We start from the raw sequence: 12708 nt of genomic DNA, 5'->3' as shown, positions 1-12708 counted from the left end.
AAACAGGACACTGTGCCCCAGACTCGCGCCACTTATCATCATACCACCTTGCCATAAGAAATAGGTAGGAGGTACTGCTTTCATAGAACAAGCCGCCAAGCTCTAGAACGGACTACTAGCCACAGTTAAAGCATCCAGGAGAATATATACATCTGAAGACAGCAGTCAAAACCATGGCTATTTCCTAGATAACTGCACCACCCATATCCTGACAATAGAGCCCAGAAAACAGACCCCCTCAAGCACAGTCCTCAGCTTACAACCCACTAATTGCAAACAACTCAACCAGCAAACTGCTTTTGATAGGCAGGTAAGGTAAGAAAGTTGACTTATAGTTCGCCGTGAAATTATATATAGTTATGTAGTTGCATAACATTTAGGGCCTACAAAAAAACTAAAACCATAATTAGCAGTGATCCACAACAAATTATAACCTATACCTCTCAAATTCACATAAGACATATCTGCTATCAGGTTTATCCATCACTAGCACCGTACAGCCAAAAAACAGCCATCACCAAACGAACAGGCACGGGATAACTAAAAACACCTGTCACACATTGCTGGAGAATTTGGAAATCTTTAATACAGTGCACTACTGCAGATCCCAAGTAACTATACAATCTGACTGCTTCTTTTCATATCACAAAGAAGCTTAGATGGGGGATGATACAAATTACCGTTCCATCTGCAGAGCTGTTCAAAGCTACCAGCATACTGAAAACAACAAAAATTAGCTTCTGTCGCTCACACTTCAAAATCCAACACACTGCTACATGCTGTATCTCTTAACACAATAACCACACCTCACTTGTCATCACACACAACATGGAAACACTCACCCCCCAAAGATAACATTCTTGCAGCCACACACCCTTCACTGTGTTGCATGCTATTCATGAATGCAAGGACCTCAGTGCCCCAGAAAGGCGTGGTAAGCACTTTATAAATACTGCAATATAATACTATATAATGAACACAATTATAATGGTAGGGAGAGAAAGACTGACTCTCAATGAGGGAGCAAAGTGAAGGGCTTAGGATGGCAAAAAGGTGATACTGTGCTAATTCAAGCAGAAACCACTTCTATGTACTCTGATAACAGATGTTTAACAACTTCCTCCTACTATTTCCTCAGTAAGGACAGAAGGGTCCATGGGCCAATGCCTTTGAGAATCATATTCCTAAAACCTTCACTTGTGGCAGATTTATGATCGTGTTGTTTTTTCACAGCTCAGAAGATCATCCTGTCCTACAGTTAGTGATTAATCCACCCTGGTCTAATCTGTACCCCTAGGCTGGCAACTGCAGGCACATGACAACATATCAAGGACATCGGGTGCAGCACTGCCTTATGAATGAAGCTTACACTGCTGTTGCATTTGTTATATTGACTCTGCATGTGAGAGATAAGCTTCTATGGTTGTGGCCTCTATTGCACTGTGTCCTGTGCGAGGAAAGTTTGCATTGCTGTACTCTGTTGCACCTGATCTGGGTGGAAGTTATGCTTGTATGCCTACATGCTCTATTGCACTATTCTTTGCCTGAAGGAAGCTTGCACTGCTGCTGACTGTCTTGCACTTTGCTGTATGTGTGAGTGAAACATTCACTGCTGCTTACTTTGTTGCACCTTGCTGTATAAGCGAGGCAAACATGGAGTACTGATGCCTTTGTTGCACCTACCTCATAAGTGAGGGAGATAACCTTACAGTGCTGCTTTCTCTGCTGCACTTGCTCTATGTGTGAAAGTGAAGTTTGCAGGTGTGCATTCTCTGTTGCACCTTGATTTGTGCATGAGTGAAGTACTGCTGCATCTGTTCCACCTGTTCTATGTGTGCAGAACAAGCTTGCCCTAATGCTACCCCTTTTGCCCCATGCTGTGTTAGTGAAGTAAGTTTGCACTGCTATTGTCTCTGATACACCTGCTCTGTGTGTGCAAGATAAGCTTGCATGGCTGTAGTCTCTGTTGTACGTTGCTCTTTGCGTGAAAGAAGCTTGCACTGCTGCTACTTCTTCCACACCTCTTCCATGCATGCATAAAGGGCTTGAATTATGCAGTTTCTGATACACAATGCTGTATGTGTGTGTGCGTGTGTGAAGTAAGCTTGCACTGCTGCTTTCTCTAATACACGTGCTCTCTGGGCAGTGCTTAGTTTGTAAAAATAACAGTGCCAGTGCCTGAAGCACTTCTCAGAAGCCTGCAGCCAGTGCAATTAAATGTCATGTGCTGAATACCAAGGCTGTATAGTCTTGAATTCACCTCAGGTCTCTTTAATCCACTACCAGACACTGCTGCCCCATCATCTCACTCTTGCCCATCCCTGACTTCTCCCATGGTGACAGTTTTTCCATCTTTCTCTTCCCCGTTCTTTCCTGTTTGGGTGTTTTCCTTTCTCTCATTTGCAGTCAATATCTAATACAGAAAAATAGATGCCAGTCCACAAAAATAAGTGCCGGTGGTGCCCACTGGCTCAAATTAAGCACTGTGTATGTGTACAAAATAAACTTGCCCTTGATCTCTGTTGCACCTTGGTCTGTGTGTGTGTAAAACATGTGGTGCTGCTACCTCTTCTGCATCTTGTCCAAGTACGAGCAACAAGCTTGCAGTTATGCAGTTTCAGATGCATCCTACTGAGTACAATAAGCTTGCACTGCTACCTCTGATAAATATGCTGTATGTGTGACACATAAACTTGAACATCTGCAGCCTTTGTCTCACCAAGTTCTGTGTGTGAGGGAAGCTTGCATTGTTGCAGCCAGTGGTTTCTGGCGCTTTGTTCCACCACTTAATTGTCTACACCTGCACCTTGAATTAAACACAACAGGTCTTTATTAATTCAATATTCATTAAAAATGACTGATCACTGCTACGCAAAGCTAAAAGAACAGCTTGAGTGGCAGGCATTAGTCATGTTTAATGTACATTAAAAGCCCATAATTTGTCACATTTGAAAGAGTGTAGTGGTTATTAGTTGTGTTGGTACTGTCATTGGCAGTGCTGCTGAGTGAAATGGTTGGTGCAAGCTGCAATAGCCCCCTGACAAGGGCCCTGGCACTTTTTTTTTTTTTTTAATTAAGCACTACGCCCGCTCTATGGGTGAGTGAAGTGGGTGACCTGCTGCACCATGCTGTGTGTGTGTGAGGAAGGCTTTCAGTGCTACCTATTTCCTTGGTGCTACCATAAGTGAGAAAAAATAACATCTCAGCATTTTAAGGGTGCAGGGATGAGAAAGCAATTAGAAACATTTGAAATACTCAAATGAGGGAAGCCTGTTTCCCTCTGGATTAAGGAATTATGGGTAAAGCCAAAGAGAGGTTCTTGCATGAAGGCACATTTGATTTAACTCAGCTTAATTCTTCCAAAATAAGTTTGAGATTTTCAGCTTCAGGGCAAACAGAACCGCAGCCCACTCGCCTCTTTAGTCCTTCCAAATAGAGAAAGGCAGCAGGTTGGAGCTAGTTGTCCAAACCTGATTTGATATGCCACCTAGTGCCTGGCTCAGTGCTCCCTCCCCAAGATCATTGTCTGCTCAAGGACACAGGGTAGCTCACGGCTCAGGTAGGCATCTAGGTGGTCATTACAACCTCAGCGGTCTTTTTACAAGACCGCAGAGGGACCGCTGTGCTGAAGACCGCCAGTGCAGGCGGTTTTCCGCTCAGCGAATTATGACCGCTGGCAGCCCTCCGTCCTTTTCCAGACGGAGAGCCATCAGCAGCCATACTGGTGGACGGCAGGGAAGTGGAGGTAGCTCCACCTCCACCATCCTGTCAACAGAACACTGCCCACCGAATCACGTCCTGTGATTCGGCGTGGCGGTGTTCTGTTGACGGGGTGCTGGCGGCGGAGCTGCCCCCATGGATCCCGTCCCCTTCCGGAGGATCAACAGACCAGGTAAGTTGATCATCTGTTAGGGGAGGGTGGGTGGGTGGGTGTTGTGTGATGTGTGGGTGCATGGGGGTGTGTGTGTGTGTATGTAGAGGGGTTGTGTGAGTGCGTGTATGCATCCGGGGGTGTTGTGTGTTTGGAAATGAGTGCTTATCTGTATGTATGTATGTCTGTATGGATGTGTGCGCGTATGTCTGAATGTGGGTGTGTGCGTATGACTGTGTGTGTGGCTGTTGGCATGTATGTTGGTGTGTGTGCGGGTATGTGTGTTGGTGGGGCCTGCGTGCGTGTCGGGTGTGAATGTGTAATGTAATGTTGGGGGTAGGGGTGGGGAGGGGGGTCCTGCCACCTTTGGGGGTGGCAGGGGTGGTGGGGGGTGTAGGGGAAGGACTCGGGGTGGGGGTGGGGGGTGGGGGAGACCCATATCAGTGCCAGGGAAGGGATTCCCTGGCACTGATACTGCTCACCGCCATGGATTTCAGGGCGGTTCCTAACCCCATGAAATCCATGGCGGTCATCCAGGTCATGATACCGCTGGCTGTATTGTGACGACCGCCGGGCTGGAGACCCTGGTCTCCAGCCCAGCAGTCGGATTGGAGAAGTGGCGGATGACCATGGCGGTAACCGCTATGGTCATAATTCCAAAACTTTTACCACCAGCCTGTTGGCGGTAAGACCGCCGCTTCTCCGCCAACCGCCAGGGTTGTAATGAGAGCCCTAGTGTCCTACCAGCAGGGCAGCTTTCTTTCAAACTTCAAAGCAGAGTGTCACTGAGGGTAAAAGAGGTGCTCCTTTTCATTGTTGCGTGACTCTGGACACATTTTTAGGTCTGACCTCAAGAAACTTTAGCTGTCATGCCAGCCTCATGTTTTCCAAAAAAAACATGATATAAACGCACACACGTATGTGAGCTTTCATTCAGCCATCTTCATCCTTTGGTCTGGTCAAACGTCATTCACATGTTGCTTCTGCCCTGCACTGCCTATAGCATGGGGCTAATGGGTCAATCTACTTTATCATTTGCTCTCTGGCAGTGACATTTTGTTCTTTCACATGAGCACCTCTGCCTAGAAGGTAGTCCACTATTGTGCCATGGATGGTAGGACATTTGCTGCTTTCACTCCTGCTCTCATGAAATACTGTTTATTTATTACTACGCTGTAATGTATTACTTATTTTTCGCAAACATACGGAAGCCATCTTTAAAGAGCAGCAGTTTTCCTCCTTGTTACTTTTAAAGTCCAATACAAATGTTTGCAGAAAAGAAATACATTAAAAAAAATCGGAGGCTTGTCAATGTCAAAGCTATTGGGTTTGTTAATTTGACTCCTCTACAGAACAGGTTCAATTTATAAAGCTATCTTCCCGGACAACGCTTCTTGGGGAGATGCAGGCGAGACCCACATCACGTCCGAGCATTTGCATTCTCGCAGCCATCTAAATCTTTCAAGTTCCTACCGGACTTCAACTTTTAGGGGACGGGGGAAATGGGGTCGAGGGACCACTCTACAGACTTAAACGGCAGTGATATTGTGCTGCATACAGCTAAGGGTTTTGCTTCCCTTACACGTACTTTACTCTCTTCTCCTCTAGTCCTCTCTCTCGTGGCTTGAGGGGGTTGTTTTCTGTGGGGTTGGTCATGCCTGTGTCGTCAGACAATGTCCAACTGAAGGAACAAAAACGGACCAGACAAGTCAAAATCTGCAAAGCCTCAGACAGACGTGTGGCGCCTGCTGTTCACTATGACTGGGCTTGCACCGATGCACGTGCTGGAGCTGTTCTTAGTCTAAGGAAATTCTGCACAGCGGCAGTAAGTCGTGTGTCTCTTCTGTATGTGAGGGAAGCTTGCACTGCTACTGTCTGTTCTGTATTTGCTCTGTGTGTAAGAAGACTTGCAATGTTTCTGCCAATGCTCTACCTGCTGTGCTTGTTAGAGAAGTCCGCTCTTCTCTGCCTGACCTATAGTTGCCATGTGAGTGAACAAGGCTAGGGCTTCTTACACCTATCCTTGCTTCTGTGAGGGAAGCTTCTTCTGTTTGTGTATGCTCGGTTCCCATTCTATGTGGGGGTTGGGACACATTGCTTGTCATTTCCTACACTTGTTCTGTGCATGAGGGAAGCTTGCAGTGTTTGCTTTCAGTGAGTGAGGGACAAGTACGCTGCTTCTGCCTGCCCTATACTTTCAGTAAGTGAGGGATGTTTGCATTGTTTCTGACTGGCCAATACTTTTAGTGAGAGAGGAAGGGTGCAATGCTACTGGCTGTTCAACAAGCTTTTTCTGTATGTGAAGGAAGCTTGCGCTTCTGAATACTACTGCTGGTCCTGTTGCTGTACTCATTTGGCGTGAGAGTAAAGTTTTCACTGATTCTTTTAGTTTTGCACCTCGTGTGTGTGCCCCTGTGTGCAAGAGCGCACGCACGCTGCCCTGGTTGAATGTCAGAATATTTCTGATCATGGATTCAGTACGTAGGCTGTGAAGCTTGCACTAACCCTACCTTTTCAGCCAGTATTCTTTTCTCACTAAATTGTCCATATAAGGATTACAGTTCAGGCACACATCGATGCTTTTTATGACCCACTAAGCTGCAGATCATTGTGAAACCAGTTAGAGGCAAGTACAAGTAGCTTTGTACCATGTAGGGAACAAGCAGGTGATTTACAATGTAATTGCCATGCTTGGAAATCTGTTCAGGTTTGAAGTAAAATTGCACCCACAGTGCTTGGCAGTGTTGATTATGTACAGCCCTCGACCTCCAGCGAAGATTAGGTTCGCTCTATAAAAAACTCGGCAATAAATCAGGAGATTAAAAAAAATGTTCTACCTGTGTCAGACCGATTTTCTGGTCCTGCCCAAAACCTTTTAGCTGTTTCAGGCACAGCCCCAGAGAAAGCAAACCAAAGTGCAGGAAAAATGTATGTTTTTAATCGACTGAAGTCTGCGGGAGAGTGTCACTCGCGTATTTCAGTGTAGCGGAGTTACGTGAAACTGCTCAAAATTTACAGGAGATTATGTGGAATTATGTGAGAAAAGTAATTCGCCATATAGCGCTAGTCATTAGTGCATAAATGCACCTCCTGCATTGACAATTAGTACCAGAATGCATTTTGATAAGAAATTGCATTAAATTCAACAGAACATAAATAGCGGTGGGAGCAGTCACTGGCACTCGATGAGTGTGCTCTTGGGGTAGGATTTTCCCCCATTTTACTCCTGGCATTTAGTGCTAGCTTCTTAGTGCAAAATGCTCTGATGCGTTTTCCGCTAAGAAAATAGCTCTCAATGCAATAGAACATAAACAGTGTAGGAGCAGCTATTTACACCCACTAAATGTGCTATTGCAGTGGGATTTCCCCGCACATTACTCTTAATTATGCAAGTGGATGTAATTACATTATTATCAGTAATTCCGCGTCTAAGAGTAATGGGAAATTTCTGACATTACACTAATTACTTCGGTGTGATTGAAATTCCGGCGATTCCTACAAAACATAGGATGACAAAGGGGATTATTAACACTCTCTTTCTCTTGCCACACGTGCAGGTAGGTACGCATGCCACCTCCTGCTGCTTGTTGCCACAGATCAGACGGTGGTAGTGGTCTCAGTATTGTGAGTGATCTTATTTTAGCTTTAAGTTTATGGTGCTAATGCCTTTCATGGCAAATATGTTGTGCTCTACACTTTAAGGAGCTATATAGGCTGGCCTCTTTCAGCCATTGGGTTCTTTGCTTTGGAACCTTCAGCCCCTTGTTTGTGACATTATCAGTCACATTTTGAGTCTTCCCACACATTTAGGTCGGTGTCACTTTTTTTCTATTGGGTATTTCAGGGAGTTCTTCCGTCTCATTTGGAAAACATGAAGGACTGACTTACACTCTGTGAGTGGTAAGGTAGAACTGGGTATCCAGTAGTGACAAGGTTACCTAAACAAGCACTAGTAAACCAACAGATTTTCCCTTCGGAACCTATTTGCTTTGCCAATGGTATTAGCTATTTTCCATCATTCATCTGCACAGAAGATGAGATCACTGGATCTGGATTTCCCATCATCCATCTGCAAAGGAAATAACATGACTGGATTTCCCATGGGTGCATCTGCACAGGAAGAGATATCCCTGGTTACCAGCCGAAACTGTCTTTTAAAAGAAGAAGCCAAGCAAGAGGGCGAATTTCCATCATCCTTCTTCACAGGAAGTAACATCATTGAGTATCCCATAATCCATCTGCACAGGAGTGACACCACTCCTTTCCACCCAGGACCTACTTAATGACGTTCATCTACACCTTTCTGTGCCTGGACCATGTTCAGCTCCAGAAACTCTTGACCTCCCACTCCCGCCGCTACTCCGCTGCGACCATCTGTGCCCTCAACCCCGTCCGCTGCTCTACATGCGACTGCCTCACCACACCACACAATCCCAAGAGAACACTGTCCTGCGCTTCACACAAGATTTCATGCACTTACTCACACCCATTTCTCACTGCACCTGCACCAACAGCAACCAACATCCTACTTTCTCACACCCACACAGTCCTGCAACCACCCACACAACATTCCACACTTGCATGCATACTTCTCAACACCCTCTCACTCACCAAACACACCACAGAGATGTGGGAACTCCTGCATGATAACACCCGGGACCTACATTTCCTCATGGAAACTTGGATGAACTATGCATTGACACGAACATCACTACAGTCAACCCCAGCTCCCTGGCTACAACATCGCCAAGCAAGATAACTTTCCAAGCTCATAATCATAATCACCATCATCTCATGAACACCATCAGCTGCATCAACTCCACGGACAAGTCATCCTCCCAAATGGAACAACTATCATTCATGCTCCAGGTCCCAGCAAACTTCATCCTAAGCAACATTGTCATTTACAGAGCACAAGTGCAGTGCACCAACTTCACAGAAAAAATCATGGAGTTCACAGCACCATTCGCCCTCGAAGCTAGCAATTACATCCTACTCAGAGGCCTGAACTTCGATCTGGAAGACTACACGGACCCAAACTCAAAAGTGTTCATCAAAGACCTTGAAAGTCAGGGCCTTGCCCAACACGTAAAGGGAGCTACCTATGTCACCAGACACCTTATGGACCCTATTTTCACCACCTTTGACAACATCAGAGTCGATGAGCCCATATCAGTCTCCTGGACAGACCACGCCCCTGTCAAGTTCAGCATCCTCGTACCAGGCCAGTGCGTGTGCACCACCACAAGACCAGCCCACTGAAGCTAGAACAGCATCACTGACAAGGACTGGAACACCGCTCTTAACACCCATATATGAACACAGCACTAGCCTCACTAAAGCATCAAGAATTTCAACAATTGGATTACTTACTGTGCCGACTCCCCGTCCCTCATTAAACACAGCATAACAACAAGATCTAGAACCCTAGGCCAATTGGTTCATGGAGTAACTCAAACAAATGAAACACCACTGCAAACAGCAGGAGCGCCAAGGGAGAATGAATCAGGACAACACAGACAGGAGCACGTTCAAATCCATCATGACATGCTACCACAAAATAATTTGGATCACCAAATGCACCACTCTGGCAGACAGCATTAATGCCAGCATGAACAAAAGCAAAGAAATCTTCACTATTGTGAAGCATTTCACCTCACCAGTGACCACCTCCAACTCCATCACCTCCCATCAAGACCTCTGCAACAATCGCTCTCAAACCTTCAGCAATAAAATCACCACCATTTACATTATCTTCATCCTGTAGCTGGACCTGACAAACCTTGCAAAGTGTCTCCCGATCTTATCCAAAGAACCAATGCTAAACGCATGACCCATCATCACCCCAGAAGAAACCGCTGTCACCATGAAGTCCTTCCACTCATGGGCCCCATCTGCCCCTTGCCCCCACCACACCTCCTCCAGAGGACTGCAATCCATCAATGCCATGCTCACACCCCTGAATGCCTTCATATCTCTGCGACCGTCCCAGATGCTTGGAAACACACAACTGTCCTACAATTGCTGAAGAAACCCTCTGCGGACTCTCAACATTTCCCACTACAGACCAATCTCCCTGCTACAATTTGTAGCCAAGGTGTTAGAAAAAATCATCAATAGACACCTCACCAAACACCTCAATCACCACCAACTCCTCAACGCCACTCTGTCTGGTTTCAGACCCAATCACAGCATGCAAACTGCCCTCATCACTGACATGGATGACATCCACATTTCCTGATTGTTCTGATATTGAAGGAGAACCATACAAATTGAACTATGCCAAGTAAGACAAAAGGTAACTATTATATCACTTACTTCGATTTTAATTAGCATCAATGAGACTTGATTCAGACTTAGGCCTATTTACCAAAAACCTAATAAGTAATGCTAGGCCAATTTTAAACTGTACCTGCGCATTTGGCAAACTCCTTCCTTCGCATGGTTTTCAGTTTGCTGAGTTTCCAGCATCACTGTGCATGAGAATGCTTGGAAAAAACGACTATTTTACTGAGTTTTTCTCACACAAATCTTTACAAAGCTCATAAAATACTTCACAAAGCTGCGAGACAAAATACTCTGCAAATTCTGTCACCTCATCAAATAAGTGGTTAGGACAATGTGGAGATGGCCAGTAGCGAGCCCCCGGGGTGTATCTTTTGAATATTCTCCAGGGTACCCAATGTGTATCTCAATAGACTCATAGTCAAAGTATTTCAGCTCCATGAACAGCATCCAAGTTATCCATGGTCAGAGCTCACATAGGACCAAATTGGTCTATTTTTTTGTAAACCGCGAAACATAATTTGAATTATCCCATGGACTGCAGGACATTGGCCCTTCATAACTTTGTACAGAATCATACCATTTGCAAGCTTAGGTTTGAGACCTCAGTATAACATCATTCTTTTTTTATTGTTCTACACTTGTAATGAGTGACATGAAGAGTTATTTCTTGATCGTGTGCAATAATTGTGCTTTCTCTAGCATCCTGCTTGGACTGTCACACCATCTTCCATTTCACGGACTGCCCAACCAAAACAAAGAATGGGCGTCAGGTAGGCTTCAGGGATCCACCCTTCTGTCTTTTGGTTGGAGGGGTCACAACCCTGAAACTGCTAGGTGGTCCTAACTTCAAGCAATTGGGGAAAAAGTAGTTATCTCGGAAGAGTGGAAACACCCTTCATTGATTGCAGGCAGAATGCGAGCAGCATTTCTGTTATGGGCCAAACTCATGTAGTGTCTAAAGGTGTTTCACCGAAACCTAAATGCAGCTTCTGCCCGCTGAGTTTGTCTGCTTTACTCACAGTCATTGTTAAGAAACGCTTTCTTTAACTGTGACTCTTGGTGCATCTCCTATTATTGTTATTATTGTTGTTATTATTATTATTATTGTTATCATTATTATTAACATTATTATTACTATTATTTTTATTATTATTCTCTTAAATGAGTTTCAGCAATAAAGCTTAACTTCTTGTACCTTGCATGATTCGCTGCCCTGGTTGATGGTTCTCTGTTTGACGAGGTTGATAAGATGGGCAGTATACAATGACATTTGGTCCTGACAGCAGAGACAAAAGTCATTTAAGACTGAGGTGTGTGCTGTACGAACGGTTGGTCTCATTACTACACCGGTAATTTTCATTATTTAGCATCAATTAATGCATCTGTTTGTGTATGTGTACGTGTGAAGTTGACTAACACAGGAAGGCCTAGTTAGAATAAGGGTGCGCCATGATAACTTCACGGTTTATTTTTGTCATTTATATTTTTAGATTTTTCCGTGTCACTTCACCTCCTCTGGTCTGCACATGCTGCTGTTACCATGAATAGAACTCAGTATTTATAGCACTGCCATGTGAGTTTGAGCAAGATTTTCGATCACAAGCATGTGGTTTCTTCTCGTTACAGTGTGGAAAGCTGTATATGACCCTTCTAGGTTTAATTTGGCTGATAAAAAATCCTCCCTGTCAAGCAATGGCTACACCATTTTTTTAGAAAACCAGCAACCCTCCATGGAATGAATATTATTTTTGAACTATTGTATGTTTGAATGTTATAAGCTCCAATGTTTTCAGTTCCTCTATCTACTGAATACAGGGGCAAAACCTGGAGACGCAAACTGCACTTATTTCGAAAACACAGTGCTTTGTTACCCCAGCAGTGGCGTAGCGTGGGTTGTCAGCACCCGGGGCAAGGCAAGTAATTTGCGCCCCCTAACCCGGGGCAAGGCAAGCAATTTGCGCCCCCTAACCCGTGGATTTTAGCACTCGAGTCTCTTCCAAGATGTTGCGCCCGGTGCGGCCGCCCCCCCCTGCACCCTCCACGCTACGCCACTGTACCCCAGGAACAGTTCTACCCACCTGAACATCTCAGGAGCAATTGAAAAGGACGTAAAATCACACTAATTGAGTCCGCGGATTTTTTGCATAGCTTCTTCTATCACGTGGGTGGCATTACTTTAGTTTGGTTCTCTTTGGGGAGAGCTATAGATGTATGTCTGCAATACCACAGTGAGTATGCATGTACGTATTTATTTACCTACTTGTTTGTATTTTCTGTAATCACTGTTAGCCACCCAGCAGTGGTCTTCGAGAGCTCCTGGGTGTTGGTACACGTTGAGAATAGCTGGCCATAGGATAATCCTTTTCAGAGTCTGGTGATAGGAATCAGGTACTGCATCCGATAAGGGGGAGATGTAATGGGATTTCCACTATGGAATATGTCCAACAAGATGAGAAAGTCACAGTCCTGCACACCAGCCGTGCTGAATGCACCCTGGTCTTAGATATCTGACCCTCACTGGTGAGTAGAGAGCTTTACAAATGCAATGA

The 12708-nt window shown here is 45.0% G+C and overlaps 1 protein-coding gene across 1 annotated transcript in view; it reads right to left on the bottom strand.

Moving 5' to 3' along the window:
- Positions 1-12708, bottom strand: part of CDK18 (cyclin dependent kinase 18) — a 495791-nt gene that overhangs the window by 374030 nt on the left and 109053 nt on the right. The gene's annotated exons all lie outside the window — the stretch shown is intronic.

Source organism: Pleurodeles waltl, chromosome 6 (genome assembly GCF_031143425.1).
Source record: "Pleurodeles waltl isolate 20211129_DDA chromosome 6, aPleWal1.hap1.20221129, whole genome shotgun sequence".
In the NCBI taxonomy this organism is placed as follows: domain Eukaryota; kingdom Metazoa; phylum Chordata; class Amphibia; order Caudata; family Salamandridae; genus Pleurodeles; species Pleurodeles waltl.
The sequence above is the reverse complement of the archived record's forward strand: the minus strand, read 5'-3'. Positions and strand labels throughout refer to the sequence as shown.